The following is a 25574-nucleotide window of genomic DNA, read 5'->3' on the forward strand; positions in this document are numbered from 1 at the left end:
CTGCGGGCAGAGGCTGAGCTCCCCTCCCACTGCCCCCGGCCCCCCACCCACTTTGCAGCTTATCTAGGTGACTTTTCCATGCCAGCTTTTAAAGCTCTGCCTTTTCTTTTGAATAGCTGCACGCCATCCCATTGAGGGAAAGAATCGTGATGTAGCCATTTCCCTGTTAAGGGATATTTGGGTTATTTCGTGTTTTCCTCGTCATTATAAGCATTTCGTACTCTTATTTCCTCCCTCCCTTCTACGTTCCCCTCAAAGCTGTGAGGCTGTGTTTTGAGTACCTTCAGTCCCACTGCTGTCACTGTTTGCATTATCTGGTAAACACTTGTTGGGTGGAGTATCAGGAAGGGTTTTTGCACATTTCACATAAATTTCCATAATAATTTTAAATAACTTAATTGCTGGACATGCCTTCCTGTCAGTTGAAGAACTGAACTCTCTTCACGGGGGCAGCAGGAATGTGTTTTGTCGGATAAGAGGAAACCGCCAAAGAGCTTTTATTGAAAACCTTCTGTGGCCCGTCTCTCAGAAATCCAAATCTGACCCCATTAGCTGGTGTGTAATTGTGTGGGTGCACGAAAGCCGGCGGGGAGCGTGTTCTCATTTCTATTCGAGGGAGTGCCTTTTCCCTGAAATCGTTCCTCCTCAGATTGCAGCTTAATGTGTGTATTTAAACCTTCTCTCAGTCATAACCACTGTGGGAAGTGGCGGGCTCCTGTCTGGTCATAACCAATGTGGGGAGGGGCGGGCTGCCCTGCCTCCCCGCCAGCCCTCCACCCCCGGGAGCCCCCATAGTCTCTTCTCCAGCACCTGCGAGAGGAAGTGCTGAGAGCACAGACCACGTCTCGGGGCTCCTGGGCTCAAACGCCCCCCCCCCCCCCCCCCCCCCCGCCCCGGGGCAATGGGGGAAAGGGGGTTTCCCATCACACTTGGGATGAAGTCCAGACTTTGACCCGGGCCTGCACGTCCCTGTGTGAGCTGGGTGGCCTCTGCCTGGTTCCCTGACTGTTCTTCCTGTGTTCTCAGCCTCACTCCTTCTGTTGCAGCTGCAGTGACCTCATTGACCTTGCTGCTCCTCCTCCAGGTCAAACCCGTCTTGGAATATTTGCCTATGCCCTACCTCCCTCTTCCTCTTCCTCATTTCATTCAGGTCTCCTCTTCTGAGCTCGTCTTCATCATGATGGCTCCTGATCGCCTCACCCACTGGGCTCTCCCATTAGCGTCTGTCCCCGCTCTGCCCGGTGGGTCTTCGCTGCCGACCTCCTTGTTCTGCTGTGTGGGTGGGTCATGGGCCTGTTGTGCGTCTTCCCCCAGGATGATGCTCCCCCAGCCTCAGTCGCTTTGGTGCTTTCCTCACTTACTGCTGCGTCCCCAGCACCTAGAACAGTGCCTGGCACAGTGGAAGTACTCAGCAAACACTTGTTGAACTAATGCAGGAATAAAGGAAGGGGGCATACTGTGGAATACAGTTGTGATGCTGTATTTTGAGCCTTTAGCCTGAATATTAATCACAGAAACTAAGCATCACTCTTCTCACTTTTTAAAGAGTTCAGAGAAACTCTTAGTCTTTGTTTATTTTTCAGAGTGTAGACATGTAGTTTCTGAGAACTTTTCAAAAAAGAAGTCCCTAGGACTGATTTCTCATCTTTGAGCATCGCTGTCTTCTGCTTTTTCTTTTACTCTTGTGTTTCTATCTGATGTCATGAAAGCAGTGCTGAGTCTTCGTTCTCGTTTCCCAGCTGCCCCCCGGCAGACCCCCAGGTCCCTCAGCCCCGCTTGGTAGTCCTGACTCTTTCACAGTAGCTTCAGCGTTCTTCTGCTGGAGGAGCCGGGAGCCCTCGCTGGCTCACTGCAGACCAGCCCTCTCCATAAGGAGGGATCTGAGCAGTGGTTTCACACTGCTTCTTGGCTGGCTCCTGGAGGGGGGCCAAGGGCTTCCGGGGGTGTGTTCCGGGGAGGCTGAGGGAGTCTCACCTCTGTCCAATCCACAGCGGTCCTGTTTCTGTCTGTCCAATGTGTTCGTGTTCCCTGGAAGATTCTGTTTGCATCAAAGTTTCTCCTGACGAATATAAAAAGTCGGCACACCTCTGATCCATAAGCGTCTCTTCTTTTTTCAGGGACTAATGGGAGGGCTTGCAGCAGGCTTGTGTCCCTGAGAATTGAAGGTGGCAGACAAAGCATGGGCATCTTCTGCATGAGTCTGACTGCTTCCGATCCAAGGAGACGTTTTTGGCTGTCTGTGCCTTGAGCTTAACGCAACATTTCCTGAGCTGCTGGCATAGGTTTTACTTGGCAGTGTCCACAGGTGCCCTTGGCGGTGGCGGCATCTTACTCTGCCCTCTTTCAGTTCCTCCTTCGTGCATCTGTTTGTGGTACAACACTGCAATGGGAACTTGATGGTGAAGGCTGCTCCTGGCGCTGTGAGTTTGGGGAAGGAAGGCTTATCTGATTTCTGTTAAATAATTAAATTTCCCTTCACATCCTCAATTTTCAAGGCATTCAAAATCCTCTATTAAAATGAGAACAGGAACTTATCAAGTCAAAGTGTAAACACATTTGTGAAATATTGGAACCGTATCACTGAGTATCTCTGGAAATCCCAAACATCAGAAACTTCCAGGCTCCTGTTCACAGTACCACCCAGATGGAAAGCGGTTTGCTGTTGAGCGGATGAACTTAACACTGAACACAGGTTGCCTAGACTCTGGATGTTGTTAAAATTATATTTGCACAAAAGCAGTTGTATAATAGTAGAATCCCTTTTTGTTTTGCTTGCATTTTTGCCTTCCACCTTAGTCTCAGCTATACCACATGGGGGGCTGCTGCATGGCATTTTCCTTGAATATTCTTTTGTGTTCTGGTACCTTGAAGAGGCTGAGTAAATGAAGGAGTGACTGGGGAAGGGATGTGAATGAGTCAGTGTAAAGGGACTCCAGCCAGGGAAGAGCTTTGGGACTTGGTGGCTTGGGCCTGGGAAAGATAATGCCATGTAGGCAGGGGCCATAGGCTGCCTGGTGAGGAGAGAGTCAAGAGTGGGAACAGAAAAGTGCTGCAGACACACCATGAGGAAGAGCTCCCTCCTCCTGGGCAGGAAGTGGGGCGCTGACGCCCAGTGCGCAGTAGGATTCTGTAGCTCTGATCAACTCCCTCCTCACTTGAAGTCAATCTAGTGTCTCCCCTGGTGCTTTCAATGTGATTTAAAATGAATTTTAGGGAAAATTAGGATTTCTTTCACAGCTAACATGGGTGAGATTATGTCACTGCTGTAAAGTACAAGAGAACTTTTATCATTAAATTTTGTCTGGCCATTTCACTCTAGAGTGTATTTCTTGCATGTTAGAATTTCTTACATTCTTTAAGTGAAAAGTTCAGCTTGACTGTTACTGGCGCCATTAACTAAACACTTTATGGAATATATGCCTTAAGTCAATAATCTTAACTGGGAGCTTTTTGCTTCTTTTGTTCTTTTTGACGTTCGGCTGTGAAAGGATTGTACATTTAGGGAGGCATAAAAATAATGGTGCTATTAAGGAAATGGCAATAATGGAAATACTTGATGAGAAAAGGAATTTAAATGCATAACTTAACCACATTCAAGTAGCTAGACGTGAAACCTCCTTTTCTCTTTAAAAAGAAACTATACCAGGTTTATATGATACTTTTCTCTTCTTCTACTTAACCCTAAATTCTAAGCAATTATTGTTGGTTATTTCCGAGAAATGTTACTTGTGAATCTGGTAATCATTAACAGTAGACCACGTGCAAACCACAGAGGAGAGCCTGGGTTCTTGTTTACGTGTAAACAGTTTCCTATGGCAATTTCTCCATCGTAGTGTGGGAATTTAAGCGCTAAGCAGAGTAATAAGAAATGAGCCTTGCTAAATAATGAGCGTGTTTGGCATAATGCTCTGAAGGAAGCAGCTGTCATAACATAGCTCTTCTGGATAGTGTCTTCATTTCTTTGCATCTAGATTGTTGTATCAACTGCATTGCTGAGTGCTTCCGAGATGCTCTGTGACCCTAGTTAGTTTATTCATTTCTTCAAACCCCAATAAAATGGAAATGAGTATTTTTCCTCCCCTCAATCTTGTGCTTTCTTAGTAAAATCTCAAGGAAATAGCTTGAAAAGCTCTATTTTAAGATGCATTAGGTCATAGTCTTTATCTGAATAGCAGGTATAATTCTCTTTATGTTTTGACTTGGCATGTTTTCCAGAAGAAATATTAGTAAAACGTTTTTTAAAGTCATCTAAATCCAATTAAATAATGTGGATGTTTTAAGCTGTAGAAAATATGTCCCCTGAGAGTAAGTTTTTAACATTTGTTACTAATTTTAAAGTCAGTTTTCAGCAGAACTGCTGTGAATCACGGACTATTTTTACGGAGCCTAATTCATTAAAGAGAATTCAGGCTACATTAATGACGTGGTGACTGTCCTCGTATATAGTCAAAGAAGGAGAAAATATTGTGAGCAAACTGTCGTCCGTTTTCTGTGCTAGGTTACACGATTTGTACAGAAATAGTGACTTTGGATTATTCCTGCCCCGGTCAAAGGCTTGTCCTCGGGCAGGGCCATCACAGCAGTTCTAAACGGATCCCTCTGGATGGCTCCATCAGGTCACATTCTCAACCTCATTCCCATTAGCGGGTGTTCCCTTCAGGATGTCACCAAGGCTGAGCAGAGCCTTTCAACAGACTTTCAAAATACATTTCTCTTAACCTGCGAAGCATCTATCAATGAGCCAGCAGTGTTTATAGAGCATTTGTTCTCTGCAGAGATCTATGACCAGGTGAAATGTAGGAAGAGTCAAAGAAGTAATTCAAGATGGTTGTACACCTAAATATAAAACTGAAACCGTAAAGATTCTAGAGGAAAACATGGAATGTCTTCTCAACCCTGGATAGGCAACCATTTCTTAGGATACAAAATACACTCACCATAAAATAAAAAATTAATAAATTGTACCTTATCAAAAATTAAGACTTCCATTTTTCATTAGACACCATTAAGAAAATGAAAGGCAAGCCACAGATTGGGAGGAAATATTCACAATGCATATCTCTGTTAAAGGACTCAGACTGCTTGAAGAACTCTCGTAAGTCTATAATAAAATCACAACTCCGTTACCAACAAAGGGCCAAAAGACTTGAACAAACAATTCACAAAAGGAGATGTTTAACCAAGGAACACATGAAAAGATGCTCAGCATCATAGTCAACAGGGGAATGCAAATTAAAATGATGAAGTCCTATTTCACACCCATTAGAATGGCAAAGAACAGCTACACTGAAACCAAAAAAACGACAGTCCTAACTAACTGTTGACAAGGAAATGGAACAGTTCTTGCTTTCATACATTTTTGGTTGGAGTGGAAAACAGCAAATCTACTTGGAAAACAGTTTGGTAACTTCTTATCAAGTAATTTAACTCCTAGCTGTTTACCTAAGAGAAATGAAACGTACGTCCATAAAAAGACTTTTACTAGAATGTTCATAGCAACTGTATTCAAAATAGCCAGAAACTGGGAACGGCCCAGCTGTTCATTGTTAGTTGATAGCAGGTTAAATTGAGTAAATTGTGCTGTACTTATAGAATGCCACTCGGTGATCAAGAGGAATGATCCCTGCTAGTAATATGGATAAACCGCAAAACACGTTGCATGAAAGAAGTTGGACTCAGAGGGGTATATACTGTGTGATTCTATTTGAATCCAGTTCTACTGCAGGTGAACTAGGCTCTAGTGACAGGAATCGGGCTTGGGGACACGGGTGACTGGAAAGGAGCACAGGGAACTTTTGCGATGGAAATATTATGTTAATTGGGGTGGTCATTACATGGTGTCAAAACTCACTGAATTTACCTTTAAAATCTGTTTTCCATTTTATTGTTTGTAGTTTATACCCCAACCTAAATTAAGTGGGGAGAAAAGTCAAAGGTGTCAGCTGTGAGCTTGGAGCAGTGAGGACGCTGAGCAGACGTGAAGCAGATACTAGACTACGGGGAAATGGCAGAGGGTGTTGGGAAGGTGGCGGAGGAGGCAGGGAGCATCCACCGTGTGAGCTCTCAGGCAAAGGCCATCAAGCAGCAAAGGCTTTCGGGGCAAGAGATGGTTTTGTCATGTTTTGAAGATGGAAGTTGGTAAATGTGGTCAGAGGTTGGGGATTGGTGGGAAAATATTCCAGATAGGGTCAAGGTCTCAGGTCAAGAGGTCAAGATAGTAAAAGAAGACATGTTTGAGGTCAGTAAGCATAGTAGTGAAGTTGTTGCCCTGTTCACTGCATGGGTTCCCACCTCGCACTGCTGTGTCCTTGCTCTCTTTCAAGACTCGGCCTAATTCTTTCTTCCTTCCCCTACGAGCTCCAGCACGCAGTGTTCTTTCCCTTTTTCTGAGCTTCTGTTTTAACCCCACAGAGGAGCACTTAATTTTTCCCAGTTTGTGTCCTGCATGTTACGTGTTTGTCTTCTCAGAAAGTGTTTCCCCCGGGAGGTAGCTGTTCCTCCAAGGCCCCAGGTGAAATGCGGGTCCACAGTCTAATGCTGAGTACGATCCTCTGCTACGTTAAGTGTGTGCTGGAGGTTTTAATGTGTATGAGTGTTAACGGCTGTAGTTTTTCACTGTCAGCCATGCACCCGGCGTTATGATAACTATCACAGTAGACGTTCTGGGTAGGTATTTTTATTCTCTTTTTACAGAAGCGTCAACTGAGCAGGCAGAGGTTAAGTGACCAGCGGGAATTTGACACTCTCTCTCAGCTTCCGCTGTTCTTGTAGTCATCAAACCACTAAACCGTGTTACTGATAAATACGATGATAAGGGTGGTGACGTCGGTAAACATGGATGCACTCTTTTTTTTTTTGTCATGACAGTCATTCGTGGGCACTCGGTGCATATTAATTCATTTAATTTCTGTGACAAGGGGGGAAAGTGAGGCATAGACTCATTAAGTCAGTTTATCAAGGTCATAGCAGAGTGGGTGGTGGAGTCAGGCCTTGAAACCAGCTAGTCTGATCCTGGAATGCATGCTTTTGCTCTTTATCGTTATGCTGTCTTGCTGCCTGGCTCTGTAGTTTGAGGGCTGGCTGTCTCCCTTCAGGAGAGCACAGCATGCAGCCTTTCCGAGGTGTGTTAGGAGTGGGTTTAGATAAGCTGGGAATGCAGAATGTTGTGTCCTCCTTCCTGCCACCTATCCATGAAATGTTGGCCGAGACACTTTACCAGCTCCTCTGCGTAGGAGGCTAAGACACGGCCCGTTCTTTCGAGGACTAATAGGCTGGGGCTGGGTGTCTTTGTACTCATGTGGCTTCTCAAGCGTTTAAAAATTCTCATGCTGCTTGAACCAAACCCGAAGCCGGACCTGCCTGGCAGTGTCTTAGAGTTACGGCTGATGAAGGAAAATCAGTTCAGAACTCTTAGCAAGCCACCCCCAACTCAGAAGAGAGGTCCTGCCGCAGCACCGGGAGACGACGCAATGAGTGCGCACGACGTATTTTAAGATAAAATAATGCACTTAAGACAGCTGTGTATCCTTTCCTAAAAATGATACTGTCTTCGTGGGGTGTTTGTGGGTGAACCAGCTGCCTGCCTCGGGCAGTGCTGGTGGGGCCAGCTGCTGTCTCCCAGCTCTGCACAGGCTCAGTGGGAACAGGACAGCTGCTCGCCGCCTTAGGTTTCTTTTCATCTCAGGGGAGAGCCTTTCTCTTCCTCTTTCCTCGGCTCTAGAGGTGGCGCGGGCAGGGAAGGGCAGCGTGCTCCTGTGCAGAAACACCGCTGGGCAGTTTCAGGGTAGGAGGCAGAGGTTGGTGAACACAAGGGCTGACGCCAAGATGTTTAGCTGAGCTCAGTGTCGTTTTCAATTTTCTGTTTTTGTCATCAGTACAGGCAGGGCCATCAGCTCCTAACGAGGGTTGGGTCAGGAATTCGGAGCACGTCAGTAAATTTTAGTTGGCTCCTGATGAGAATAGGATTCCTCTACATCTCTCTGAAGAAAATAAAAATGTAATCTAATGAGCTCTGCCCAAAGATGGTTGTTAGAACTGAGTAAGTATCATTTCCTAGAGGAGAAAGAGTGAAGCTGTAAAGGTTTGTCTGTGTGCCTATTAGAATGTAGCTCCACGAGCTCAGGACTCTGTTGCCCGCAGAGTCCCCCTAGCATCTAGAATCATGGTTGCCACGTGGTAAGGAATCAGTGTTTGTTGACTGACTGACTGACTGACTGAAATAGCTCTAGAATGAGAAGGAGATTTTGTTCACCCTCTGATGCAGGATGAAATGTCCCTTAGGTGAAGCCTCCTGTGAGCTCAGCTGCCAACCTTGGCCTTAGGGCTGGACTCACTGGAAGGTCCTCTGAGCAACAGGTGAGTCCTGCTTCCCAGCCAGGTCTCTCTCTCACAGTAAAAGTGGGCACATTTCAAGTATGCTTGGTGTGAATTGTTCCTGTAGTCCAGGGACGTGATGAAAATAAGTGTGTGATCCTGGAAAATCGAGACTCAGGTTCTTTTTCCCAGTGACCACACCAAAGCGTACAGTCTCCTTTGGGCCATAAACCCCAGCAGCCAAATAGCTGATCTTTTTCTCTTTTTTTGTGTGTGATCTTAACTTCAACAGCAGATGATGCATAACTGAGTAGAAGCCACCAGCCCTTTCTGACTGCTTCCTTATCTTTCCATCCTTCTTTCTTATCATGGATCAGAACGTATCCGAGTCCTTTGATGATGCTTTTCAGAAACAGCAGCTGGGAGACTTCAGTGAAGCATAAAGAGCCAGCAGTTTGTTTAGGCCGAGTGAAGACAGAGATTTCAAGGGAATCGAGAATTGATCAGATCCAAAAGTATATCCCCAATATTTCCCTTTGCCTTTAAAGAACAGGCGGATTGAGAACCTCTATGGAAAACTTGGTTTTTCTGTAAGTTAATATAGCCAAGTTATTACTGCAAAAATGAGACTAGTAAATTACCTACTAGGTTTGTACTTTTCTAGAGTGTTAGTCGGGAAACGCAAACTCCCTGCAGAGGAGCCAGAAGATTGAGTAACAAGGATTTGAAAGACCTGATGGAGGCAGCTTGATCCCACGTGCTGCTCAGGCCGCTCGGGGTTCAAACTAGATCCTGTGTAGCTTGTTGTGTGGGTACTTTTGGTAAAGATAGGGTACCTCTACTGAAATTGGTTTCTCCCCGGAGGCACCGCATCGTAGGAGGCACTGCACCCTTCGCGTTCACAGAGGCCACGTGTCTGGTACCAGAATGTAGCAGCAGACTGGAAGCTAATTTGAAATCCCAAGCGGTAGATAGAACCCGACCAATGAAACCCCATGGTAGCATCCAATCTGAACTGTAAGTATGGCCGTATAATTTATTGTCCAAGCCAGGACACTTGTGGGGTACAAAGGGGGCATTCTGCACAATACTGCCCAGACAGCACGGTTCCCACCTGCTATGAGAGCCGTCTCAGGACCTAGGGTCACTTTCCCCAGTGGAATTCCAAATGGAGTGTGCAACGGAATCGCCTGGGACCTTGTTAGAACACAGATTGCTGGGCTTCGCCCCCAAAGTTTCATATCTAGAAGGTTGGGGTCAAAAATGTGCATGTCTGACGGTCACTGGTGATGTTGATACAGCTGTCTGGGACTGCATTGTGAGAACGGCTGCTCTCCCTAAACAGGCTTGGCCCTTGTGCTGCTGATGGAATTTTCAGACGGAAGAAACTCCTTATTGTCTATTACTTCTCCGCTAGACAGCCTTCTGCAAGTGAGGATGCCCCTGAGGAAGGGGGCAGGAGAAGCTCGTGTTGGCTTCCGTGTGTGTCTCTCTGGACTGGTCTGTTCTTGCTAGTCCAGACACTGCTCACCGTGATCAGCCTAACTTTCAAGGAAACGCTGAAACCAAATGGGATAAACACGACTTCAGGGTCTTGCCTTAGAGTCTTAGGCTTAGGGGAGCCTCCACACCTACGTTCACTCTCAAGGCATTTTGTAGAGTGAACAGTGTCGCCGACAACAATATTCCTCTCTTCGGCAGGTGACTTTCAGAAGCACCTTAGATCTAATGGGAAATATCTTGATTCTGTTTGTTTGTTTCTTTTTCTTTCTTTTTTCTTGGTCAAGAATAATGTGGTGCTTAGCTACATGGGGATAATATGGTGCTTTTGCTTTCTAGCATTTATTCACTATTTTGCCCTCTCATTCACTGGCTTAGAGGGAATGAGAAACTTGTTGACAGTTTATTAGTAAGGCAAATATGAATGTGAGATTCAGCTGTAGATCTGAGGGTCTCAAAGAGTGGACCCCTCCACTTCAGCAGCATCAGCATCACCGGGGAATTCATTAGAAATGCAGATTCTTAAGCCCCAACCCCGACTTACTGCATCAGGAAGTCTGGGGAGCTGGGCCCGGGACATTATGGGGTTCACCAAGCCCTCCAGGTGATTCTGACGTGTGGCAAAGTTTGAGAGCGCTGTTGTAAATGGGTTTATGTTATTTCTTATCTATCTCTTTTGGTCTACAAAGGTATTGAAATGTCTGGATTATGTTTTCCAGTGGTCTGATACATAATTCTATGCACATCTGCCTTAATTAAATTAGCTTATAATAACAGCGGAAACGATGATGTCAGTGCACATTTACTGCACACTTCCTATACTGCTGTGTTAAAGGCTTTACAGATACGTCTGCTGTGATCCTACAGCCGTCTTACACTAATGTCACCACTGTTTTGCAGATAAGGGAAGCGGGCTCAGGGAGCTTGGCGGGCTGGCCTCTGAGAGGCCCGTTCTTTGGTACCTTGCTGCCTGGCGTCCCCACCAGCTGTTTAATTGTGATTTTTTTCTCCCCCAGTTCTCCTGACTTTGAGAGGCTTTCTTTTGCTACTCCTGCCTCCACCACTCTCCCATTGTATGCTGTTTAAAGGTGTCAGGGATAATTATAATTTTGTGTTTTTGTACGTTTTCCCCCAATATGTACGTGTGATACTAGGCTAAACACTCTTACAGCCAGGGAATTATAAATGCTGTCCTACAAACAATGATTGAGGAGACGGTGGTTGCAGAGGGTCGAAGGATGTGCTGGTGGGTGATTGGTGGGGGGCTGGATGGGGAGGGGGGCATCGCGGTCATGGGGCTGGGATGTGGGACGGGCAGCCCTGGGTGGAGGCAGGTGTCTTCCGTGAGCTCAGGGGGTCAGGCACATGGGGACGTCAGCTGGCTGGCCTGGGCCAGGACAGTTCCGTGCTGTACCGCTTCCTCAAGTGTGAAATGGGCACTCTGACATCGCAGCAGTGACAGCTCCGTTCCCACCCTGCCGCTTCCCCTTACTGGGTCTTCTTGCTTTGAGTGTCTTGGGGTCCCCTTATTTCTTTGTTACTGAGCCCTAACAGACATGTCAATTGACATTTTGTGTGTGTTTTACCAGTGTGTGATTGTGTATGTTTGTGCATACTTATATGTGTGTAATGTATGTATTTATAGATTTTATTGAGGTATAAAATTCACTTGTATGTTTGCAAATCAAAATATGCTATTTTGATATTTTATAGTGAGTATGTTATGTTTTCTTTTTTTTTTTTTAACTTATTGATACCTAGGTTTTTTAGTACTAAAACTGATTTCAAGTCTGTCTGTTTCGAGAACATGAATATGAGAACTACAATGTATTTTTTTTACCAGTGTGATCTTTGGTCTCTTTTCTCCATAGGATTACTTGTCTTTGCCCAAAAAGAAAATTTCCAGACTAGATGGATTGCATTAGATTGGTTGAATATGCTGACAGTGTGGAGCGGGACTAATTCCCCTGTGGATAATTTAAATTATTATGTTTAAAGTATTTTAAATAATTAGTCAAAGACTGTAATAAGTAGTATATGAACCCAAATTTTTTCTGTGCATAGGATAGATGTTTTTGTAGCTTATAATTCTCTTCAAAGGCAAAGAAATATCTTATTAGGTGTTAGTAGGGTTAGCTTATCCCGATAACAACAAAGATAAAATCTTTTACCTACGTAAGTATATGTACAAATAGATACCAACTATACATACATGCACACAGGTAATTGCAAATAAGAACATATTCTCACTGACAAATATTATCATCATAATTGATTTTGTAGCTTTTAGAGGCAATTTTGATACACATTTACAAGCTTTTGAAATGTTTATTCTAGATGAATACTTCTTAAGCATTTTTTTAATATCTCTTCATCACAGATGTATTTTGACAGCCACAATTGGAAATCCTAGTCATCAATCACAAAATTTCAGATTTGGATCCCAAAGTCAGCGTGAGCAAGAATATTACTGTGCCAACCAGTTATAGCTCTCAAACAGAAAGTAACTCCCTGAGAATGGGCTAGTCCAGCACTACTCAGCCGTGTTGCTGCCCAGCTCAGACTCGCCTTTTCCGTCCTTGCGCCCCGTTCGCACACACTCACGTTCTCTCATGGCAAAGCTGCTTCCTTACCTGTAAGTGGCCTCTGTCCCTCCACCGCGAGTCACACGGCACTCATTTCAGGCTGTGTCTCAACGGAGCTCCACATCAGAACTCTTAGACTCAGAGTGCTTGCCTGTCTTCAAGAACAGATGAAAATCAGGAACTTGACAGAAACCATGAGATAGTGGGTGGGGTGTCCTTCTGCTGAGCTGGTCAGAGCTCACTCAGGGCTGGAAGTGCAAGTGAGGAGCAGGAGAGAGGTGATGGGTGTCTCTGGGTGTCAGCCTGGCTGCTGTGCTAGTTTCTTAACCTCAGTGATCCAAAAAAACATCGACTTTTGTTTTATTTTTTTTCTTCTTGAAATTTTCTACTCCTTTTTTCCCCGCATCTCCACATCAGCTGGCAAATGAACAGCCAGACAACTACCTAGACACATCTTCCTTTTCAACTTCGCTGTTCCCAGATTCAAGGTGTGCAAGAGGTGGGGACCAACGGTGGGTAAGACTTGATTCTGTTTGAAACGCCCTCCTGAGGGGAATTGTCAACAGCTACACAGTGTAACGTGTCCACAACGGGTGGTAATCGCGGCCACCTGGAAAGGCGGAATTAGCCTTTGAGTAAAGAGACATTTTGACACAGCGACCACATCTCTTAGATAAGACGTGCTGCTCTTATTGGTTTTTGCCCACGTTAACTTTTCCATATTTGAGCGTTACTGACAAATAGATCATGAGTAGGACTTGACACAGACTCATCTTGTGTTAATATTTTGCTGAGTTTGTGCTAATATTTTGCTGAGTTTGTGCTGCTTATGTTACTGTTTTGAAAGTGAGAGGCCAAACCCTTCGTGTTTTCAGTTCCTTCCATTTCATTACATCATTTGCAACGTTGTGAACAGGCTCGCGTGTCTTTCTGCCGAATGCAGCGTGCAGTCAGATTTGGAAGTCCTCAGAATTTGGACCCAAGGCCTCATCAGAGCGTGTGACTCAGAACTAGATAGGAGAGAAAGAAGAACACCAAGCCCCGAAAAGCTGTTTTGCTGAGGCTGCTCCACATTCTAAGTGCGTTCACTCAGGTGGTTCCATTGCCAAATTATGGGCTGACAGCCGAACTCATAATGTTCAGTGTGGTGTAAAAATATAACGTGTACGTTTGCAGTTATAATAATCGGTGATTCCTGCTTGTATGCTATGCTGTGCCAGGTCCTGCTGCAGATCCTTCCTACGTGCCTACCGCGTAGACGGCAGTGTTCCAGACACGGGAGGAGGAGCAGGGGCTGCATGAGACCCAAGTCCCTGCCCTTAGGAAGCGCGTTTTCTTATTTTCTGTCTCACATACAAACTTAATTGTCACTACTGATCTCTGCAGAGGCCCCCAGGGACCCAGGGCCAGTGTAGGGAAGCGCCCCATCTGGCTCTGCCCGAGGGATCCCCTCTCTAGACCTCCTGGGGCCCACCCAGTCCTCGGAGCGTCCCCTCTCCAGACTTCCCAGGGCCCACCCTGTCCTCGCTGCTGCTCTGACCAATGGGGCCAAGAACACCAAGGTGCAGCCAGAGGCTCCTCAGCTCCCGCCGCAGGGAGATCTGGCAGGTAGCTAGATGGGAGGACAGAGTGAAGGACAAGCGTTCAGAGCCTGGTTAGTGCCAGGGCACGTGGCAGAGCCCTTCCGATGTTAACTGCGTGCTGCTTAGCTGGACGCTTTGGCATCAGCAGTCTCTCAGCTGCAGCTCTCAGGACTTTCCTGGTTTATAGCCCGAGGCACTGTTTACCCTGATGTCTCAGAAACTCCTGTTGGTTAGTTAGTTATCCCAGTGCTCTCGTGCTTCTTCCCTTCTCCGTGGGGTGCCCCACATGCCTGTTACTGGGGATGACTGGGGAGGAAATGATAATTAAATTAAATTCACTGGAGATTCTTGTTTTCCTGTTGGTACCAGGTTTTGCAAAGGGGTACCCCTGCAGGGGGCCACCTGGTGGCAGGTGGTCCAGATAGGTGAGGTAGACCCTGTGTCAGACCCTCGGGGATCCAAGGACTGTGGAGAAGGAGAGCACTCATGGCCCAGCCAGGGGTCACTGCCACTCAGCCCGCGCTGGTTGGGGTCCAGTGTTGCCCCCTCTGTGGACGAGTCAGCATGACCAGAGCCTGCCTGCTGACTGTGTGCACTGTTCTACACACTTCGTGTGCTGACTCACTGAGTTCTCACCACACCCTGAGCTGGGCGGGGTCCACTGCTGTCCACTCCTTACCTTTCTCTTAATAGATGTGGAAATCGAGGCAGAGACATGCTATGTCCAGCCCCGCTGCTCCTGGAGCTGGGAGATGCGCCCCGGCAGAGCAACTCTGGAGCCTGTGTCCCTCTCTGCACTGTTGCGTCCCTCCTGATTTTGCCTCTTGTTGTCCCAATCAAATACTTTCCAAATTCGTGAATGCCCAGCATCTCGTGGGCCAGAACAAAGCCTGACTGTGCACTGTGTTTGGCTTTTGGGCAGCCAGATGGTGCGCCCTGTTCTATGGCTGTATAGGACAAGGATGGTGGGGGGCAAGTGGGGACTCAAGAGGAACGCTCATTGCCAAGGATGGTATGAAACGCATGCACGCACACTCCCATACGGTCCACTGAGGAACACCTCATGTGTATTAGATCCTTTTACAGCCAGTTCACATAGGAACCATTTGATGGGTAACTATAACTATCTTTACATATGAGAAAATAGAACCTCAGAAAATTTAACTGAGTTGCCCAAGCTGGCGGGTGGCAGGACTGGACTTTGGAGCCGGTCTTAAGGTTCAGAGTTGAGGATTCCTTCCTCAGTCCAATGGCTGTTTCTTAGAACCAGATGAAGAGTGAGCGCTGATTCATTAATTCATCAAGCATCTGAGAGTTGGGTACCATAGGACCGTCCTTGTTGGGAACACAGGAAATTCTATTTTCTCATCAAGAAATGCTGACTGTACGCACGCAGTTTTTGTCTCAGATGAGAAATGTAAAGAAAGTGATGGCAGGCGGATGGAGTGATGCACGTGGTGATAGTTGTAGATGCCAGGGCAGGTGGGGGGGGTCCCGTGGTTAAGGCTACGCTTGCCTTAGACTTGGAGAAGATGAACACGTAAGGATCCAAGAAGAACTGTTCATCTTGGGTTCTTCAGATTGCGCGTCTCAAGGCAGATTGTCTGCCTCGGTGGGGTTTTGGCCATAGGACCTTTCTGACAGGGTGTCAAGGGCAGGTCTTGTGGCTTCTCTTTCCGGGTTTGGGAAACTTTGAAGAGAAACACCTGGAGCTGCCGCCTCTTCTCCCTGGGCCTCTGGCTGGTCCTCTCTGCCCTCTGCTTACCTGGGGCCTCTGTGGCAGCTCTCTGACTCTTGTGAGGTCCTGGTTTCTATTCCTCACTGGCCTTCAGCATCACCTGGGGAGCTTTACAAAGGCAGATTCCAAGACCCTTCTTCAAACGAACCGAATCAGAATCCTTGTGTTTTGGGCTCAGGAATCTGTATATTTTCAGAAGCATCTGGGTGTTTCAGAAACGTGGCCAGGTGTGAGCACCCTGCCTTCCTGATCTAGAGCCTCTGATCTTACAACACTTGGAGGAACTTTTGTCTTGTGGGCAGACGCCCTGCCTCCTAGGCTGTGTGGTTGGTTCTGCTCACTCCCCCTGCCTGGGCCCCTTATCAGTTGTTGCCATACTTTGGACACCCACGCAGACGTGTGCACTGAGAGCAGAAATTTTGAAGATCTCGAGTACTAGATCAGATAGAGAGTACGAGTCGGGTGGTGTGAGTGAGGTGAGAGATTCAGAGAGACACCTTGAGAGAGAATGCGGCTAGAGCCGCCAGAGATGGGGTGCACCCCGAGGAGGAAGGGGGATGGTCAGAGGGCTCGTGCAACAAAAACAACCGTGTCTAACTCCTCCTGGGTCCTCAGTTTTCTGTGTCAGCCTGTCGTCTCATCAGTGTATTTCCCATCCGTTGTCAGTGGATGACATAAACCTGTTCTCATGCTGTCTGCTGTCACTCGTCCTTCGCAGGGAAGTCTTAGGAGTGGGGTCTCCTTTATTTCTACCCCTCACCCTGCCACCCAGGTGTATGAAAACGCCCCCAGATGTCCCAGAGTGTGGAGCCTATGGCAGCTCGGGCCTGTCTGTGAATGACTCAGCGTATTTCCCTGCAGGGTTTACCATTGGCCCGGCTACCATTTTGAGTTTCCTTGAGGTTTACACTGGGCGTTTTGTGGGTACACTTAAAAGCGAAGATTAGCTTGTACACATTTTTCTCTATTAGGATTGGAAATAAGTATCTTGTTAATGTTTGCAAAAATATTTTATCCTGACGTACTATTTCTTGATCTTATTTTCATGTATTTTTAAAATTAGATATTTTGTTATGTTGTTTAGCAACACAAATAACTTGGCTTTATTCAGCACTAGGCACCAGTCTCAACACAAAATAAATGAAAAAATAATAATCATGTTAATAATAATAACAAGAAAGGTAGAGGGCGTGTTCCTTGCTTTCATGATTCTTACTATCAAAAGAAGAAAAAGATTAAATAATCAGTGTTTTGTTTTCTTTTTGTGTATGATGCTCTGATTGATGCTCAAAGTTCCGTGTTCTCTCACCCCCATCCACTTTGTTTGTGGGATCCTAAGATTAGAGTTCTGTGGGATTTCACCCTGAGGAATCTTTTTCTCAGAACCCTACCCCCCCACAGACACAGACACACACACACAGACACACAGACACACACACACACAGACACACACACCCCCCTCCCTTCTCCAGCACTGTTTCTGGGCCGGACTGTGCCTTGTCAGGAATAAGGCTGGTTATATATAAACATCCCTTGTGTATTCAGACTGCAGATGGAGACTAGCACACGTAATCCCCAAATATGTCTGTTATTGTTTCCATCCAGACTTTCATCGACTGCCCTTAGAAACTGGCTTTCTTACTTCTTGTTCTATAAATATCCTGTCATGTTCTTTACCCAAAAATCTTTAAGTAAGTACAAAAACAACTTTGCTGTTATTGCCTTGCCCCAGGCTTCCTCCATTTGCTTCCTTGGATGGTAAAACACACCAGTGCACTTTGCGTTGTCCCGACTTGCTGTCTCAGAGATGTATTCGTGTTAGCCCTGTGTGGGTAGATATACCTTACTCTTTTTTCATGGCTTTGTAGTATTCCATTATTTGTTGAATCAGTCCCTCTTGATGGACATTTAGATAGGTATGAACATTTTCAATGAATTTATTTAAACCACAGGAGCTATTTACTGGGTTACATCATAAAAAAAGGTAAAATAACGAAAAGACTTTCCCAGCCAGTGATTTATAAGTGTGTGTGTGTGTGTGTGTGTGTGTGTGTTGGGGGTGCGTGGCTGCAGTCAGGATTCCACTGGACATTGAGAAATATGTTGGGGTACGAATACAGAGGATTTTAGTACAAGACCCAATATAAACATTACATGCAAGTGCAGAGATCCTTAATGTTAATGGAAGTGAGTTTGGAAGTTGCCCTCTGAAAGGGCCTGTGCTGCAGCCGGCGTCTGAAATGGTTTACTGATCGCTCTTTTATCCACAGAAGGTGGTGAAGGCCCATCTGAGAGGAGAGAGAGGTGTGAGGAAGGGAAGCCAGCTTTGCGGGGGGGGCACGCAGAGGGACCTAATTGTCACACTGCAGAGTTCCTAATTCAGTATGCTGTGAAGTGTTTAAGGTTTGTAGTAAAATAATTGCAGGTGTGCTTTAAAAAGTGTAATCTGGCAGCAGAACTGAGTACCGACATGCCTTTTTGTGTTTCTCTCTGTGAAGCCTTGAATCCTGCCACAGTCAGAGCATTGGTTGAAAGTAGAGGAGGAGGGTGGCAGGACTTGTGGCATTAAAACCTAATTAGTTGCTGTATTGTAAAACGGTGCTTTCTTTTGTTTGTGTTTAACCTCTTGAAATGAGTGACAGGCCCAGGAATTCATTGGCGGTTGAGTGCTCATCTTTGAGAATTATAATGGAGAACACATGTCTGGTACAGCATCTCCACCTTCTGGTCGATCGACAGTAACAGTTCATAAAATGAATTGGTGTGGGCAACATTCACACGTTTTGTAGACGGCTTACAAGCTCTCACTTTGCGTTAGGCACCAGCGTTGAGTCACAAGCTGAAGACCTTGTCCCAGTTAATTGCTTAGATTTTCTGTGTCGCTGGTATTAGATTGGGTTTGACCTCGACATTCAAAATTGAGAACTTTGTTAGAAAAACAAAAACTTCAGCGCATGTGTTTCCTCTTCTCTGTGTGGTTTTTTGGAAAGATAATGAGGAAGCAGAAGAGAGAGTTTCTCCTCCACCTCCTGGTGTCTGCAGTGTAGCATTCCTCATTCTATTCGCTTTGTTCCCATCTGCTCTCACGACTTGCCTCACCTGTCTCTGTCTCTGGAAGTGTCCCCGACACCTTGGTGTTTGTGTTTGTCCCTCGTAGCCTGTGTTGTTGTATCTATCTAGATATAACCATCTAGAATGGGCAGTGGCTGTGCTTGTTGGCTTGTTTGCTATCCCCGGTGCCCACTCCCATGGTGGGCACTCCGGAGTGCTTGTTGAGTTGTTGAGTGAATGAATGTTCCTAGAGTATGGGGGAGACAGAGAATGTCCCCCACCTGGATGCTCTGCTCCCATGGGGAAAGGTGAGTGGGAGGATAGAAGTACTCAAGGACTGTGAATACTTTTAAGTGATGTGCTCCCAGGGGCGTGAAGTCATGTAATCACTATATCTGCTCACTTCTGAGCTCCTTTGTAGCTTTCTGAACCCCTGACCTGCATGATTCATCCCGGGATAGGTAACGCAGAGGATAGCACACTGCTGTTTGTTTCTAAGACACTTTATTTTACTTAGTGCTCTGACTGCTCAGCTTTTTAGTACATCATTAGAACAAGTTAGGAAAATGAGCCTTGGGAAGTCACTGAGAGTGGTTTGAGCTGACTGGGACCTCATTTTTATTAGATAAACTTTCCCAGAGTTGCTCTGATAAACAGCTGCCGGCTGTTCCTGCTGTGGGCGGGAAGGAGGGAGTGAGGGAGGGAGGAGCAAGCTGAGCGCAGGGCCCCGGTGCGGTGCTAGCCTCCAGGGAGCCCAGTGAGGTTGGCAGGTCAGGAAGTGCTGGGGGCCGGCACAGGCAGTCTCTCTCTCTCTCTCTTTCTTTCTTCCCATCCAGAATGTAAGCCACCCCTAATTAGTAGAGTCAGTCGTCTTCTCCGTGCAGCAAGCCCACAGCAGCTGAGCTCGCTTGTTTTGTGCTTCTGGATTGTGTGAGGGTTGTGTGGTTATCCTTGGCAATTTAATTTCCTCGATGGCCTGACTGAGAAGTAATTTGTGGTTTGGGCGATTAATGCTGCAGCTAGCTGCATCTCGCTTTCGTTAATCATCCGAGCACTGCAGTGATTCTGATGCTGTTATGTGTGGACCGCTTGGCGGAATCAGAGCCGGGAGTCCGCGAGGCCAGGTTCTGTCCTTCGTCCTTGAGGGGCCGTTCAGGGGCAGCGGTGCTTGCTGCTCCCGTTGGCTTGTCCAGGATCCCCAGGCGGGTTGAGTGAGAACATGTGTTCGCGCTGGTTGCCTTAATCAGGACAGGAAGGTAATCTGGAGCCCGCGTTCTCCTCATCGCCCCCATCAGCAGCATCACAACTTCCCGCAGGTGGCTGGACTAACTGCCGGGTAGGTGCCCACACCTGAACTTCACCTCCCCCTAGCCTGCTTGTTCACTTGTCTCCATGGAGGCCTGTGCTTGGAGGGGCAAATGCAGCCTCCATGTCTAAAATCTATTGAAATCACACCAATGGGAGATTTTGTGCTTAGTAGTTAATAGTGTTGGGAAAGATTCGTGATGGTGTTGCTGTGGGGGAGAGAAAGAGTTTAAATTGGAATTTAGATAATGCATTCCTTCAGGAAGCAAAAGCAAACAGAACTATTGCATTGAGTGGGCTGGGCTCTCTCTTGTGGCAGTTAGCCCTGACCTAGACACTGCTGTCCACACTCCAGGAAGCATCTAGAGGGGCTGTTCGTTGAGTGGCTGCTAATCCACTTGCAGAACTCACTGTGGGTTCATGAGCTGGACGGAGGCAGCTTCGTGGGGGACCTGCTCATATGAGGGGCTGGAATCCTTCAGCTCTTTTATCTTGTCTTAAGCTGCTCATTTAAGCGGGTAACACGGTCCTAGCGTAGACATGAATTTTCATATGTGTTACGAGCATGGGGCCATATGTCCTGGTTGCCCACCCTTCCCCGTTTACACCTGTTGTGCCAGCTCAATAAGTGACATTTTTACTTTTGAAAGTATCTAGGTTTTGATGATGAATTATATGCTCATCCTAATCATAAGGGAATAAAATCATCAAATGTGCACAATTGATTGGTTTGACAACGTTCTCTTAATTGTATTGTCTTTCATTTTGTTGAAGAAATTTTTGAGGCTTTGGTTGGACGCACTTCTCACCTTCAAGCTCAGCCTCATCTGCGGTGTCGACGTAGTTTGTGTGAATAGCACTTGTTAAGGTCAATAGTGAGCAAGGCTTTCTTTGGGTAGTGTCAGTAGTCCCTCCAGGGTCGCATTTTGTTTCAATACTGAGCCGTGGTTAAACCTGAGCTGCTGGAGACACCTTGCCTGAGTCCAGGTCCCAGAAACAGCCTTTCTGGGCTGTGTGGCCGTGGGGACGTTCTCCACCTCTTTATCTCTAACATGGGGCTCTTGCTGGGGATGAAGTGGGCAGATACAGGGCAGGAGCTGAGAGCAGTGCTGGTGCGTAGGGAGCACCCAGTAAATGTGAGTTGTGTGCATGGTGAGCGAGGTGCACAGTGAGGTGGGTGCCAGATCCGCCCACCCTGAGTCCTTGGTGTCTGTGACCACACAGCCTCCCCTGGGCCTGACGGAGCTGGGGGCAGAGGCCTGTAATTCAAAATTATGAATTACAGCTGTGACTGCTTGGTTCTCAGCTATTTACACATAAATGGCTAAAAATAAACACTAATTTCTAATTTTCAAAACCTAACCTTTGTCAGTTTTACTTCCACCATATCTGAGGGCGGATCGGCAGGATGGGGGCAGCGCTGTTAATGGGGTGAGGGAAAGAGGGGTGCAGAGGATGGCTTGGATCTCCATTCAAGTGCCTGGGTGGATGGTGGTGCTTTTGAACGAGGTCAAGGGTAAGAAGCCTCCTTGGACGAGGTGGGGAGAGAGAGAGATGCAGCCCAGGGGACAGCGTGGACCCCCGGCTTCCTAACCTGCCACCATCACTTCGCTTCCCAGCCATGTTCCCTTGGCTCATGGGCCTCAGTTTCCTCTTCTGTAAAACGGGGTAGTAACAGGAGACCTACTTCATAGGGTGGTTGTGGGGACTAAAATATTTATATATTTAAAGTGCTGGGGACAGTGCCTGGGAGCACTGTGTAAGATTTGATTATCCTTGTCATTGTCGTTGTCTTTATCTCTTTTTAACCCGTTATTTTAGGAGTATCTATGTGGTGTATGTAGCTGTCTTTCAAACAGCATTTCAGAGAGCAAATTAAACTCCGAAGCAGGCATCTAATGACCCTTGTATACAGACTTCGTAGAAATCACTTGTTCTTTTTACTGTTTTTGTGATTATGGAGAGGTGGGAATAAAAAATTTTGCGTTATTATTTATTAATTTATGATTAATATTGTACCCTTCCCCAGATTTATTTAGGCCTTTTTGGTTTCTGGAGGCCTGGGTTTTTATATTGCTGGAAAGCTCGGGCGTGTTCTTCTCTCTGTCCACTGACGTTCAGGAGCCCCGCTCAGGTTCTCAGCGCCGGCAGCACCCCCCCAGGGGCAGTTTGTCAAAATTGGAGTATTTTGTCCCAGTATTTGGTAGATGGGGCCATGGATCCTTGAAATCCTGAGTTTCTCATGGGAGTAGCCCATTAAACCTCCCCATGTGTGAAAAACCTGCTTATAAATATCTGAGCCCAGAATTTAAGTCTATTTTACTTATAAAACTTGTTTTTGTCTGGTTTAATATACAGCAACCAGACTTTTCCAGGAGTGTAGCTACTGTCTGAGAACTCTATTTAGAATCTTCTCAAGATTTATTGTTGTTTTAGAAAGCCACATCACCATTGGTAATGACATAAGTGGTATTTGGCTCACAAGTAACGTTTTTCACTGTTGAATTCATGTAATTATATAGAGAGATGCAAGTATCTGACTCTTTATGTTGAACGAAGGAATGATATTTTCTCATACAGCTGTGCCTAAGTATTTGACATTAAATTATATGTCATTTTATTATAAATTTCTCTTTTTCCTTTCTGTTATGATTATGCTTCTACACACACAGGCAGGCAGTCCTGGATCTTACAGTTCGGACGCACATTTATTTGTATGTCACTATGTTTGTTACCATATTTGAGTTAAATCGTGTCACCATGATTTAGTTAAGTAATACCAGTTTCCCAGCAACACAGTTCAAATTTCAGTTAGCACAGTATATTAACTGTGATCAATTGCCTAAAGCATGGACTTCGCTCTAGAACTCCTGTTCACAGTGCACGACACACATGTGTCACCACCGGTGACCAGGCACCGCATGTCTTTCACAGTCTCCTGGTGACTGTTTGCTCAGTTCACACACAAGCAGCAAAGTGTGCTGTTGGGACTCCTCGTTTGCCAGTGATAAACCTCATGACATTCTACAAAAAATGGCTAATTGGAGAGGGTTGACCAACAAAGATGAAAGCACAGCAAAAAAATGCAAAGTGCAACACTGGGAGCGAACAGCCCGTCAGATGTAAATAGAGTTATAGAAGAGACGGCTGCCTGGGGACGTGGCGCCTTGAGGTGCCCGGGCGGAGGAGCCTGTGGGGAACTTACTCACATCAGTGAGGAAGTGGTTGTGAGGGAAAGGATGAGATGTGCCAGCGAAAGTAGCGCTGGCAAGAACTTCACGTCAGAGGAACCCTCGGAGATAATTCCTGACATTAAAAGCACAGAGGATGAAATGTTGCAAGCTGATTCAAACTTAGAAAGGAGTGTGGCGGTTCTACAAGGCACAGAGAAAGATGCTCACTCTGTCGTCAGTTACATACCCAGGAGACAAGCACTCCTCAAATGACGCTTAACGTTTCCTTTTTTACAAAGAAAGAAAATGCTTTAATCCTCAATATTTCCAGTGTTTTAATTTTACTAATTCTTTTTCATTTTCCTATATATTTATAACCAACAATAAGAAAGTTTTTAATGTTTTGACAAAATTTTCTTAAAGGTTATGGAACAGTCATAATTGTTCCTATTGATTAAGATCGCTTTGCATGGTTAATTTTATGGTCCCACATCACTGTGCGACGTGAGGTCTGCATGTGTGTGTGTGTGTTTGTAATTGTATGTGTGTAGTAGGTGATATCATCTATGGCTTCTATATCAGTGCACTAAAAATGTGTTGAAGTCTATCTCACAAAAAGCGTGCAGTGGGTTCATGGGGTTTGGAAGCACTGATCTAGATGATTCCAAATTTGTGTAGTATGTGTTCATCCTGATATTCGTTTCCTTATGTGCTTATTCATTCTTCCATTGTATTTAATGGTGGTATTTCTCCACCTGCATAAAACAACATTTAAAACTGTAAAGGCATATGATATGGTTCAGGCTTTTTGAAAAAACACATAGAGGTATTTATTGTTGGTAATTGACAGATAGCTTCAGAGTTACTGAAGATATTTTGGTTTAGGCTAGTGGTAATGATCTTTATTAAGCACAGGATGTGGTTTTTAAAGACTGTTTAAAAACTCTCAGGTTAAGATGCCGAGTCATGTTCGTTATCCTGACTCTACCAGCCGAGTCATATTTGAGGTGTGTTCTGCATATGTGTGTAGGTAAACGTGTTCAGAGTGTTGTTGGAAAGTCTCGTTTACGACATTTAAACCTGGACGTAGACTTGTAAGCTCTGGGAATCTGGTGACTATTCTAGACTTCTGTTCACGCACCATGCTGATTTAATCAGACATGCGGCTCGTTTCTGAGTGCTGTGGTGGAGACAGCCTGGACGGCGACCACTGGGTGTTCTCTGCATTATTCAGAGGGAAATTGGGCCCTTTACGCTTATTAAGAATGTTTGCCTATGAAGCTGTTTGAAATAAGCAAATTTCCAATTTGGTTCCATATCTTGCGTTTCCAAATGAGGAGAAAAAAGGATATGTGGTCTAACAGCCACATTACACCATTTTAATCATTTTAGTTGATTTCTTATCAGCGTGGTTTATAAGAAAAACATAAGAATGTTCACAACAAAAGTTGCCATTTGAATCCCATGAGTTTCTTTCGTGCTAAAAATTGTGACATTGACAGTCTTAATTCTTCTCTCTTCAACTCTAAGAAATGATTTTTGTGTACTCTTGAAACCATAGGTAAATTATGTTTAATTTTATATTTTTCTGTAGTCAGTTGGGAAGGAACAGTATTTGCAGTGTTTTCCCCATGAAATCCATGTATATTGCAACCCTTTTAGTTTTAGTTCTTTTTACATCTATAAAATAACTTCTTGTCAGTCTTAATTGTTCCTTTCAAACATTCCCATCATCATTTTTCTAGGCAGCTCCAGGACTGTTTTTTTTTTTTTTGTATACATTAGCACTAAAGATGGCTGGAGGAAGCCTAGGGCCGGTTCGGCCCGTTTACTGTGCAGTCAGTCACACACTGAAAACAGGGTGCTCGTCCGTTCCTCCAGCTGTTTCATGGATTTGACCACTAGATGGTGCCAGAGCGCTAGGGAGTGGCTAAAGAATTCTGCATCTACCAGATGTTCAGTTTGATCTTAAGAAATATTTACTTTTAGAATTCACTTAGAGATATCTAGAGACTATTTTAAATATCATGTTGAGCACAGCAGGTTTTTTTCTTTTTCACATGGTACATGCCAGTAAGTATTTATTGATTTGATAGCTGTCTTTTTACAGTGTTTAGTCTGGGAGAAGATCTCTATTTATTGGATTTAAATGATTCCCAAGCTTAATTTTGCCCTAGTTTTCTTAAGTTTATTATGTTTATTTTTTCCTTGTATATCACGTTTCCCCACAGTGACAATAAAATTTATGTTTAGGTTGTGCTCTCTACGTGCAATTTTGCTTTAGCTGTTTAATCTAAATTTTTGGATTTTCCTAGTTACCATTCTC

General features: G+C 45.4%; 2 protein-coding genes across 13 annotated transcripts in view; one reads left to right on the forward strand and one right to left on the reverse strand.

Moving 5' to 3' along the window:
- P2RY14 (purinergic receptor P2Y14) overlaps nt 1-12578 on the reverse strand; it is a 48504-nt gene extending 35926 nt beyond the window's left edge. Inside the window, exon 1 of one of the 2 annotated variants that reach the window (XM_014838574.3) lies at nt 12447-12578. The gene's annotated coding sequence lies outside the window, so the exon portion shown is untranslated. The remainder of the gene's footprint in view (nt 1-12446) is intronic. The other variant, XM_014838578.3, reaches the window with a different exon arrangement.
- The window catches only part of MED12L (mediator complex subunit 12L), a 312345-nt gene that overhangs the window by 152762 nt on the left and 134009 nt on the right, over nt 1-25574 (forward strand). The window lies entirely within an intron of this gene.

This window comes from Equus asinus, chromosome 21, assembly GCF_041296235.1.
Source record: "Equus asinus isolate D_3611 breed Donkey chromosome 21, EquAss-T2T_v2, whole genome shotgun sequence".
Taxonomy (NCBI): domain Eukaryota; kingdom Metazoa; phylum Chordata; class Mammalia; order Perissodactyla; family Equidae; genus Equus; species Equus asinus.